The sequence below is a fragment of the Lithobates pipiens genome, unplaced genomic scaffold, assembly GCF_037356315.1.
Source record: "Lithobates pipiens isolate NorthernLeopardFrog02 unplaced genomic scaffold, aLitPip1_a1.2 Scaffold_64, whole genome shotgun sequence".
In the NCBI taxonomy this organism is placed as follows: Eukaryota; Metazoa; Chordata; class Amphibia; order Anura; family Ranidae; genus Lithobates; species Lithobates pipiens.
In genome coordinates, this window is record NW_027507886.1 from 1,144,090 (window position 1) to 1,155,814 (window position 11,725).

Sequence of the window (11,725 nt, forward strand, 5' to 3'; positions counted from 1 at the left end):
ACAATTTCCTAAAAAAAGTTTATATTTAAGAATTAAAAGAAAAATGCACTTAAGTTATGATTTATATTTGGGTAGAAAATAGATATACTTACCCATAATATAACTATTCCCCTCTGCTTATATTGCTTCTGACTAACACTGCATCAGACGTCAGAAGCCACCATAAGCACAAATGATGAGGAGTCATTTGCAGTACAGCAGACCTTTAGATTAGACTGTAGAAAAAGATATATAATTGTATACGCATCTTAGAAATCAGTAATGGCCATTTTCTAGGCTAATTGGCAAGAAATAGTCAAACAAGTGGTATGGGGGCTGGACACTACCCTGGGGGAATGTAACAAAGCAAAAAAAAAAATCCATTGGTTGGGGTGCAGTGATTTAAAAACTGTGAAATGTGAAAATCTTTTTTTTTTTCTGTAAAATACTTTTTTGAAACGTGACTCAGTACAACACAGAGCCACACATATGGCCAACAATTACAATAACATACAGACTGACTAACAGAAGTACTATCTAGACATTTACGACTCTTTTACCCCCTCCCTCCCCCACCCCCAACAACTTAAGACTCGGTTCTCCACACTCCTCTCAGAGTCCTTGCATCTGGACATTAGTGCACCTGGTATTCAATAAATATCTCCAGGAGTATTTTTGCAGTGTCCAATTACCTCCAGTGTTTAAACACAAACATCAATTATGGCTGAACTCCCCAACCGTATAAGCAAACTAGAGTACAATGAGCCTCAGATACCTTCCACCCCCGACTAGGTCATGAAGAGGATGTACACTTAATAGTGTTTTAGGTCACTAGGACTCTTACTCCACCGTGACATCTGAGTTATAATACGCCTGCCACACCTTATCAAACTTCTTCCCACATCCCCTTGACAGATATGTCACTTTATAATATGGCATCATTGAGTTTACCAACCCCTTCCAAAAGGGCAAGGATGAGGCCTCCGGTTTCTTCCAGTGTAGTAATATGGCCTTCCTACCATAAAACAGTAGGATATTGATTAGATTTCTATGAGCCCGAGATGGGACCACCTCTTCCACCAATCCCAGGAGACACACTCTAATTGTCTGAGGGACAGGGACCATCAGGACCTCTGCTATGCAGGAGGTAACCTCGGTGCAAAACTGTTGGATCCATGAGCACCCCCAGAAAATATGGTCAGCAGCCACTGGCAAAAAGGTTCACTGCCAGCATTCCACCGCAACATTCGGGTATATGGCAGCTAGTCTAGCTGGTGTATAATAAATTTTATGTAAAAATTTAAATTGGATCAGCCTGTCTCTCACCGCTATCAAGTGCTGAAAGGGATGATACCACATGTCATCCCACTCCTCACCCTGGATGTTAGAGACCTCTGCTTTCCACCTTTCCCTACATTTAACCACTGCCAATGGACATTTTTTAAATAACTCCTTGTATGTAACTGATAGTGTTTCGGGAAGTTCGTAAGATGTGAGCAGGTTTTCTAATTCTGAGGGAAAGGACTCAATGGCACATCTTTAAACTGGGCCTGGAAGGCGTGACGTAGCTGGAGCAATCTGAAGTAGTGCGAATTGGGAATCATGTGTACTTTTGAGCTGGTCAAAGGTCAGTAATTCCCCCTCTCTAGTGATGTCTTTAAGAAGTTTAATCCCCCTAGATACCCATGCCATGGGGTCTTGGCAAGAATAGAAGCGAGGCAATTTGTATTCATCTACAAGGGGGTTGTGGGAGAAAATCCCAAATGATTAGGGCAGGCCAGTCCAACCGCCTCTTTCCATGCCTTGATGGTGGCTTTCATAGACAACGTAAGGGGAAGATCTGACTTAGAACCTCTATGAATGGCCAGTCTTAAAGACTCACATGATCCCAGGTGTGCTCAGCATCAGAAATCAGCCAGAGGTGAACAAACACCATCTGGCTCACTATGTAGTATTTCCTCCAATCTGGCAAGGCTAAACCTCCCTGACCCCAGGGTTCCTGAAGTACCTCCCGCCCTATAATAGGTGACTTAGGGGACCACAAAAACAAACTGGTGATGCTATTCAACATTTTTAAAGAATGATTTAGGTATCCATATGGGTTCGTGTCTTAGAAAATATAATATAACTGGCAGAATTATCATCTTAAGCATGTAAATCATCCCTATTAATGATAATGGATAATGGCTTGGTCCTTCTGTTTAAAGGGTGTCAGATTGAGGGGCACATAGTCGGCAGCATTTGCTGTGACTTGGACTCCTAAATATGTAATAGTGGACACCCATTTCAATGGCAGATTGGGGTCTGCCGCCTCCTTTGCACCTGAATCCAGTGGCAGGATAGATGATTTGTTCCAGTCAACCCTCAAACCCGAGAAAGTAGTGAAGTTAATCATAATATGCAAAGCCGCTGTCAGCGACTCTCTTGGGTCTCGTAGGAACAGCAACAAATCATCGGTATAGAGCACTCATCAATGGTGCCTACTCTGATCGCCCCAACCTTTGGTGAGGATCTTAGGGCAATCGCCAATGGCTCCATCATGAGAGCAAATTGGAAGGGTGACAGAAGACAACCCTGCCTGGTGCATCTACCCACCGAAAAGAAAGAGGACTTATTGAGGCCCAACCATATCGCCACTTTGGGATTGCTTTAGAGAAGTGAAATCCATGTTCTGAAGACTGGCCTGAAGCCCATTTTCTCCAGAACTGTGAGCATGTATTGCCAGTCTATAGAATCAAAGGCCTTTTCAATATTGATAGAAATAGAAACTATGATTCTAGTAGGGGAGTTAAGGTTAGGTAACTGCATGTGCATAAAGAGTCTTTGCAAGTCTGTGTCAGTAGACTTACCAGACATAAAGCCCATCTGATATCTATCAGAGAGGAAATAGCCCCAGTAAGTCTATTAGCCAAATCAAATTTTCAGGTCCATATTTAGTAAGGCTATAGGCCTGTAGGAAGAGCATTCAAGGGGGTCCTTACCCAGTTTCAATAAGAGAATCATGTATGCCGACAAACTTGGGAGTACAAGACCATCCAACAGTGCAGTCAGGGCATTCTGATCATATTTCGAAATGGGTGCATATAGATTGGAAAAAATTCCCTAAATGTATCCATAATACCAAAAGGATCATTAGCCAGGTCTCCATTCCTACATCTGATGACAGGAATATTTGCAATCTGGCTATAGTCAGCCACCAACATAACTCACAGTTTACCATTTTTATCACCCTCCGCAAAAAGAGAATTATCTCTGTGAACAGCCTCTGTATGTGCCAAGTTATTGAAATGTAGGGAGAGCAGATGCCTGGCCTCTAGTAGGGCAGAGTAGGAGGAGTCCGATGTGTTATTAGCATTGCTCTCCGCACATTCCCTTTCCTTTTCCTGCAGTAAAAGAATCTCAGCATTCTGCTCCACCCGCACCATCTTTATAACAGATATACATTCCTCTCTGGCTACTGCCTTAAATGCGTCCCATACTATGAGAGGGTCTGCCGACTCATTGTTAGCTTCCCAATATGTTGTGATCGAGTCCAACGCATGAGAGGACACACCATCATTCTGTAACCAACCAGGAGAGAGAGTTTCCATCTCCGTGACCTCCTCCCAGCTGGAAATGCTAAGGAGAGGGAAAGTGGATTATGGTCTTATATGCCCCTGCTAAATATGCAACCTCCTGCAGATATGGCAACAAGACTGTGTTTCCAAACGCCAGGTCTATACTGGCCGACGAGCGATGGGACTGTAACAGATGTGAGTAGCATCTATCGTGGGATTTTTATAATGCCATAGTTCTGTCAGCCCAGTCCCTGAGGCCTAGGACAGAAGCTTCACAGACCCCATTCTACCTGAATTGGACAAGTCCAATGCATCCAAAGTGGCATTGAATTCCTCCAAGAGCAGCAATGGGAGATTGGCATGAGGAGCCAGCTTAACTAGCAAGTCATATAACAGTTGCACAGTAAATGGGGGAGGTAAGTAAATATTCACCAACAGCAGCTCACAGCAGAAAATATCTAAGACCACTGCCACATAGCGCCCACCCCCCTCCCCGATCAGAGAACACCTGGTGGATAGTGCACGGAACAGCCTTACTGACGAGAATGAAATGCCCTTTGTATCCAGGGCCTTCGTAAAGCAAGGACCCTGTTCCCATCCAGGTGTGTCTCCTGCAGGAGGACAACATGTGGCCTAGATTTCTTAAAATACTGAAACACTGTGGCCCATTTGAATTTGTTATTTAGTCCCCGTACATGCCAAGATACTATTTTAATTTGGTTAGGCATGACAATAGAGCCCAAAAACTGTATTGCAGGAACCCGGGAGCCCAAGCAAAAACAGTGTCACAATGTGACCCGTGAGAGCTGGGAACTGAGCTTGAACTGAAACAAACCCCCCGATTATACCAGAACCAAAAAAGATAAGGAAAAAATAGAAAAAGAAATAAAAGAAAAACAAAGTCTGGTATGTAGCTTCAGTCCCAAACATAACTATCAAAAATTTCTTGGAAGTTCAACCGATGTTTAAATGTTCAATAGATCAAGTTGTTTTACCTATGTGTACCAGAAGGCTCCACTTACAACAGGACTAGTATCAAGAAACAACTGCATGTTGTAACATAAAGAAAAAAGAAGAAAGGGCAGTAGTAAGAGTCCTAATCATCTCGCGCCATCTATTGACATTTAGCAGGTACAACATGTAGAGTCATACAGTGGATATGTAATTCAAAACGTATCTCCAACAGGACTCTCTTGAAGACCTAGATAAAGGCAATACTTATCAGAGCCCAGGGAAGCTTCCTGGGTTCCTGTCCAGCCATTCACAGGCAGCTAGTGTGTTGTCAAAAAATGTCACCGCTCCATTGTGCTGTACTCGCAGTCTGCTGGGATATAGCATGCTGTATTATATATCCTTAGCTCTCAATCTTTTCTCCATATCATTGAATGAGTGTTTCCTTTTCTATGTTTCTGCAGAGAAGTCAGGGAACAACATCACATTTTCAAAGCGCAGCTCCTGGATTCTACTAAAATTATGTCTCGGTCCCTGTAGTTCAGGAATCTGACCAAGAAAGGCCTGGAGAATTCTCCCAGGGGACGTCTGCCTGTGGGGACCCTGTGAGCCTGTTCAATCACATAAGTAGGGGCGTTCCCCCAGTACTAGGAGCTGTTTGAAGAATTGTTCTGCAAATGTGGCCGGTTTAGCCCCTTCTGCCCCTTCAGACAACCCCCACCACTCTCACATTGTTCCTTCACTGCCTGTCTTCTGCGTCATCAGCCCTGTTTTGCAGCAATCTCCCCATTTCTTGCAACTCATATAGTTGATTGCCTTGGGAATGAGAGGCATCTTCTAGCGCAGGAAAATCTTGTCCTCAACTACTGTGAGCCTGCCCCAGATTTTGTCCAAGTCATGTCTAGCAGTGTGCACTTAGTGGCCAGATGGTCTATGCTTACCATCACAGCAGCCTTACTTGCATTAATCGCCTCCAGAATGGGTCGACTAATGGAATCCTGTGGGTTTTCCTGCTCCTGAGAGGCAGACAGGGAGACTCCAGGGTCCGGATTCTGCATAGCTACTGCCTGTGCCATTCTCTTGGCCTGCTTCTTGGCGTTCTTTCCTGTGTGTGGAGATGGCAAGATGGTGGGGGGGGGGGTCTACCTCAGGGCTACCTGTGGAGCGAGTCTGGCGCTGACACTTCTGCGCCTGGTGTTCTGGCTTGGAAGCCCCTTTTCTCGTGTCCCGGAGCGGCAGAACCCGGTACCTCTAGGTACTGGATAGCGGGCAGGAAATTTGCAGGAGAAGTGTTGAGCTCCAGTGAAACACGTCCTGCCTGGTTCACATCCCGTCACACCCCCTCCAAATGTGAAAATCCTTTAACTGCTTCAATACTAGGCACTTTTACCTTCTTCCTGCCCAGGGCAATTTTCAGCTTTCAGCATGGTCACACTTTGAATGACAATTGCATAGTCATGCAACACTGTACCGTTATTTTTATCATTTGTTTGGTGTTATTTAATCACCACTGGGTTTTTAATTTTTTGCTAAATAAAGGGAAAAAAGATGAAAAGTTTGAAGAAATATGCGTTTTCTTTGTTTCTATTATAAAAATTTGCAAATAAATAATCTTTCTTCTTTAATTTAGGTCGAAATGTATTCTTCTACATTTCCTAGGTGAAAATCCAAATCAGTGTTTATTATTTAGTCTGTAGGAGAGTTATAGAGTCCAACAACTATAGTATATACAGTATATTTCATGTCTTGAGGCACAAAAACGACAGAACAGTACAAATACCCTTAAATTACCCTTTTTTTTGTAAGTAAACAGTCCAAGGTATTTACTAAGAGGCATAGCGTGTTTTTGAAGTTGTATTTTTTGTCACAATTTGTGGGAAAATTAAGAAATGAAAAAAAAAATGTACTGTTACCAGTGCAGTACAGCGTTATGATATAACTGGTGTGGTGGTGATCAAAGACACTGACTGGTGACAGTATGTAGAAAAACCCCCCTCCAAATTTTTTATCTTTTTTATTACTTTTTATTTTCAATTTTATTTTAAACACACAGGGACCAGAGCAATACAGTGTTACCATAGTAACACTGTACTACTCTGGGGACGTGATCAGGACATTATGATTGCTTATACCAGTGAATTTTATTGGTATAAGCAACCATTTATACTAAATTGAACTGATTCATTCAGTGTCTTTTGGAGTGATTAGGTGTGATTTGCCAAAGCTAATCATATGGTACAGGTGGGCTTTGATTGGTCCTGTCTGTAACATGTGATCACTGTGACCAATCACAGCTAGCAACATAACTGTATACAATGGATAGCATGAAGGGAAGCCAACCATTGTTTACAATTGTCATGTGATCTGCTGTGGTTGGTCACAGCAAACACATGGTACTGGCAGTGGGTCGGTATAGGGATCAGGCATCATCCACCGGATCGATGACAGATGGCAGATCGTGCCGATGCGCAGCCCCGCGAGAGGCACGTTCTGGGAGGATGTCATATGACGTCCACTCAGAATGTCAAAAAACCTGCCTGGCTTATGGTAAAACGATAAGCAGGCAGGTTTTTTGACATTCTGAGTGGACGTTATATGGCATCCTCCCAGAACGTGCCTCTCGCGGGGCTGTGGTTAAATAACATGACTGCAGGATGCCCTTAACCAGCCTTTTAACCTCCCTGGCATTATGATTATTTCAGATTTTTGGTGCTGAAAGCAGTACAATTATTTTGCATGGAAATTTGGCGTTTTATATTGTAGGCCTGTAATTCTTAGGAATAACTTAAATCTGTCCAAACCAGAGTCTAGTAGACATCCCAGGTATGATAAAGTTTGAAAAATGAATCATAACTTATAATATAATAAATAACTATAAATAATTATAACAAATAATATAATAATAATAAAAATTATTCAATAATGTAATCAAATCAAAAACAGTGAAATTTGCTCAGCTGCAGAATTGTCGCTGTCATTAGATTTAGTGTTTGATGACAAATTTCCCCACAAATCATTGTCGCTCAATTCTACAAGGGATTCTAATTTATTATCACTGTTTTCTAGCTGGTCTAAACCACTTTTGACATAAAGGAACACTTTTTGGTTGCTATGGACAATCTCCAAATTCCAGGCAGAAAAAAACAGTATTTTTCTTATACGGTACTGTAATCTGTAAGATTACAGTGTACTGTATATGTACTGTGTTTTTACTGTTCTCGGTCCCCGTGCGTTGCAACGCTCGCAGGGAACGGAGTCCGGCGGAACTCTGAACTGTGTGAATCGAGCGAGGAGACAGCTCACACACACAGCAGGGAGACATTGTAGGATCCAGGGGACAAGGTAAGTAACTTTCTCTGTATCCTGCAATGCGATCCCAAGTCTGGCTCGGGGTTACCGCTAATGGTACTGGAATTCCACCCGGAGCCAGACTCCGGAATACCGCCAGGGAGGTTAAGTGGTGCATACGATGTATACAACATTCTACAGCAAAACTGCATTTACAAAGAAAAAAAATGCTGTCTAAATGTCTGGTAAATGACAGGTCCCAGCTGCTACCTTTTGTTTGTAAACAAACAGCCAAGGTTTTATTCTAGACTCTTATAGAGTGTCTAGTATGGATATTAATGTTCCTCCTAAAAATACTTACCCTTATCCTTGATGAGAGATCCCTCATGATATCACTAACCAAATACACTGTTAGCTGCCACTGCACTACTGCTGTGCTTTAGTGCCGGTTCACACCAGAGCGACTTCAGAGTTGTGCGGCTTTCAAGCTGACATCCCTTCGTAGGACAAACTTGCCAGAAGTCAATGCAAGTCGTGTTTAAATCGCCCCAAAGTAGTGAAGGAACCCTTTTCACTTGAGTCGCACTAATTAGAACGGTTCAATTGCCATTAATGGGGTGCAACTTGTCATGTGACTTTGTCACATGTAAAGTCGCTGCTGTGTGAACCGGGGCTAAATCATAAAATCTCCAAAGTTAAACTTGAAGTGTCATTAAATCCATATTACCAAACAGGCATGGATCATCATTAAATACAACAATATAATAAAGCATATATAGCACACATTAAAATAAGTGCCCCAAATATTGTTTTCTCTCTTTTATATACTTCGGTCACATAACATCTGCAACTTGCTCTCCACCACACAGTACAGTCTGGGGAAGGAGCAAGCAAGAACCCTCTGACAAAGCTGTCCAATCTGATTGGTTAGCAGGGAAGAGAAAGCCCCATTAGTCATTCCTGCTAGAGCCACCTGTATGCTGACACACAGACCACGTGCAGTGGAAAGGAGGGGGAGAGGGAGGACATTCTGTTGAATGTGCTGGAGCAACCACTCAAGCGACAAAAAGCCTCACATGAAAATAACAGCAAGATATTGTCTCTATGGCATCGGACCCTGGTAGATCTCCATCAGATGTATCATTCCTCTCCCAGAAAGTGTTGGAGGTGTGGGGAATAGCTTGGTTCCCTGTTACAGATCTGGTGGGTGTTAGAGTTTCTCTGAATAAAAAAATTATATTTTAGGATTTCTCTAATTTTAAATTATGGAAGATTGTCAGATAGGCCAAAAAGCCTATTTCCCAGTGAGTGGTAAAAACACCTTGAGGAGTTGTTTGCCAAAACAATGGAGGGAGTTTAATCAGTAAAAGACCCTGAAAAACACTCCTGGTAAACAGGTGACTTCTCGAGCAATGACAATGGACCATGTTTATCTGTAACCACCTTCTCAAATTGAGGACATCACGCTCGCCATTTACACTTGCCATTGAAGCTACTTTCTATGTTTGCCAGACCTCGTACACAGCAAACATGGACCAATGGTATATATATTTCTTTCTATTGTCCAAATTGGTAGGACAAACTAGCCTTGTATACTCTGCCACTTGCCATTGTCTAAACGCTGGGAAGATTATCAAGCGACAAACACAACCGACAAGAATGAATTTTTCTATAGATGAAATATGGATACTCTATATTCCAATGCTATGAGGACAAAATAATTCAAAACATTATGGAATTTAGTACAACTGGTAACTTTAAAAGATGCAACATTTTCAATGTACATCATATAGAGCCATACAACATCCATTTTTTTTTATCAATAACAGTTTTGTTTAGTATTAGTCCAGATACATTTCAAATGCAGTGGTCATACATTTACACATTAAGTACTTGCTTTCTTGGTGTACACAGCTGCTATATATCCTAAATGCTGAATTACTCTCTATCTGGAAAACAAGATCCAAAATGCTAATATCCGGTTATTCATTCTCCATTTCAAGTGGTTAATAACCAAACCATTTAACTTGTAACATTTGTAGGAGTACAAGGACTCCCATTAGTGTGCAAAAAAGAAAAAAAGTAGAATGGGAGGGGGGGGGGGGGGTAGGGTGTGTCCATGTCAGCTTGTGCCACTGTCCGGGTCTCTTTGTTCCTCCCGGCGTCACCACAACTCCGAGATCACATTATGAGCATCCAGACGGTCTTGAATCCTCATCGTAATTTTCTCCATTAATTCTATATCCCTTATTCTAGTGTATAGGACTCCTTCAGACGGGGGGGGGGAGCTGCACTTCCAATTCAGCGCCACCAGACAGCATGCCGCTGTGAGGATGTGTCTAACTAGTTTCCTCTGAGGGGCCGATGTTAGCTGCTGGACTATAGCCCAAAAAGGGACTATCTGTGCGCATTCCCAGTAAATATGGAACAGTGTTCCCTTGGCTCCTAAGCATCGCCAGCAGCGGTCTGAGCTAGCTGGATAAATAGCATGAAGCACATCTGGGGTCATGTACCAGAACTATAGGATTTTGTAGGTGTTTTCTTTATATAACGTGCAGATCGAGCTCTTGGCTGCCTGAGTCCATATAATCCTCCATTGATCCATGGGTATCTCCTCACCCAGAGCCTTTTCCCAATTAAGCATGTAAGCATGCTTGCCCATCAGTGTAGCAGATCTTTCGTTAAGAATTTTATAAATGTCAGAGATCAGGCCTCTTTGGGCGGATCCGGCTAGAACAAGATTTTCAAATGGAGTAGGTGGGGAGAATTGCAGCTGCGGTGCAAATGTCAAGGCGTAGTGGCGGATTTGGAGATAGAATGCTTGCTTTGGCAAATCAAATTTGGCCTGCAGTTCTAGGAAGGATTTCAGTTTACGCGTGCAGGGATCCACCAAACTTTCATAGTGGAATAGTCCTCTGGTGGTGCAGGGAGAACCATCTGGTGGGTCAGGCTATCTGGTATCTCAGGGTTGCAAGCAAAGGAAGTCGTGAGCGAACTAATGGAGGAAAGATTATGCTGCTGCGCCAATTTGCGCCATAGTTTCCTGAGCTGCGCCATGGGGCCAAGCAGCCGTGAGGAGTCTACCTCCGCACCCGCACTCCATAGTAAACTATTTGGGTGTATGGGGGCCAGCCATAGTTTCTCTATTTCGGTCCATTTATTATAGGAGCGAAGCGTGAACCAGGAGGTGATCGCCTTCAGTTGCGCCGCCTGATGGTATTTAATAAGGTTGGGGAATGCTAGTCCTCCATCAGTCCGAGCTGCCTGCAGTACCGAGCGAGGGATTCTATGACGTTTAAAATTCCAGGTAAACTGTAAGAGCTCTGCCTGTAAAAGCTTTAGTTGGCCATAGGGGACAGGTAGGGTTTGGAAAAGATATAGTCATTTCGGGACGATTGTCATCTTCATCGATGCTATCCGCCCTAGTAATGAGATGTGGTGTTTTTTCCACTGTTGTAGGAGACCTCTAATAGTGTGAAAAAGGGGAGGGTAGTTTTTTCTGAAAGAGGGTAGAGTATTGCGGGGTAAGTTTGACCCCCAGATATTTTAAAGCTGTGGTTTTCTAGCTGTAGGAGAAGTTAGCTTTCAAGTGTTCTACCTCTACCTTTGGTGTGTTTATAGGGAGGGCTTCTGATTTAGATGAGTTTATTTTATACCCTGATAAGGCTTTGTAGCATTCCAATTCCGCATGGAAAACCGGCAAAGAGGTCCTAGGTTGGGTCAGCGTGAGAATTATATCGTCCGCAAACAGGGAGATTTTAAATTCCCTATCTCGGACCATCATGCCCTTAATGTCCGGGTTCCGTCGGATAGTGGCTGCTAGGGGTTCAATACACAGGGCAAAAAGTAGGGGCGAGAGAGGGCACCCCTGTCTGGTGCCATTCATCACTGGTATCGAGGCAGATACTGCGAAAGGGGTTTTCACTTGAGATGAAGGATCTAAATACAGG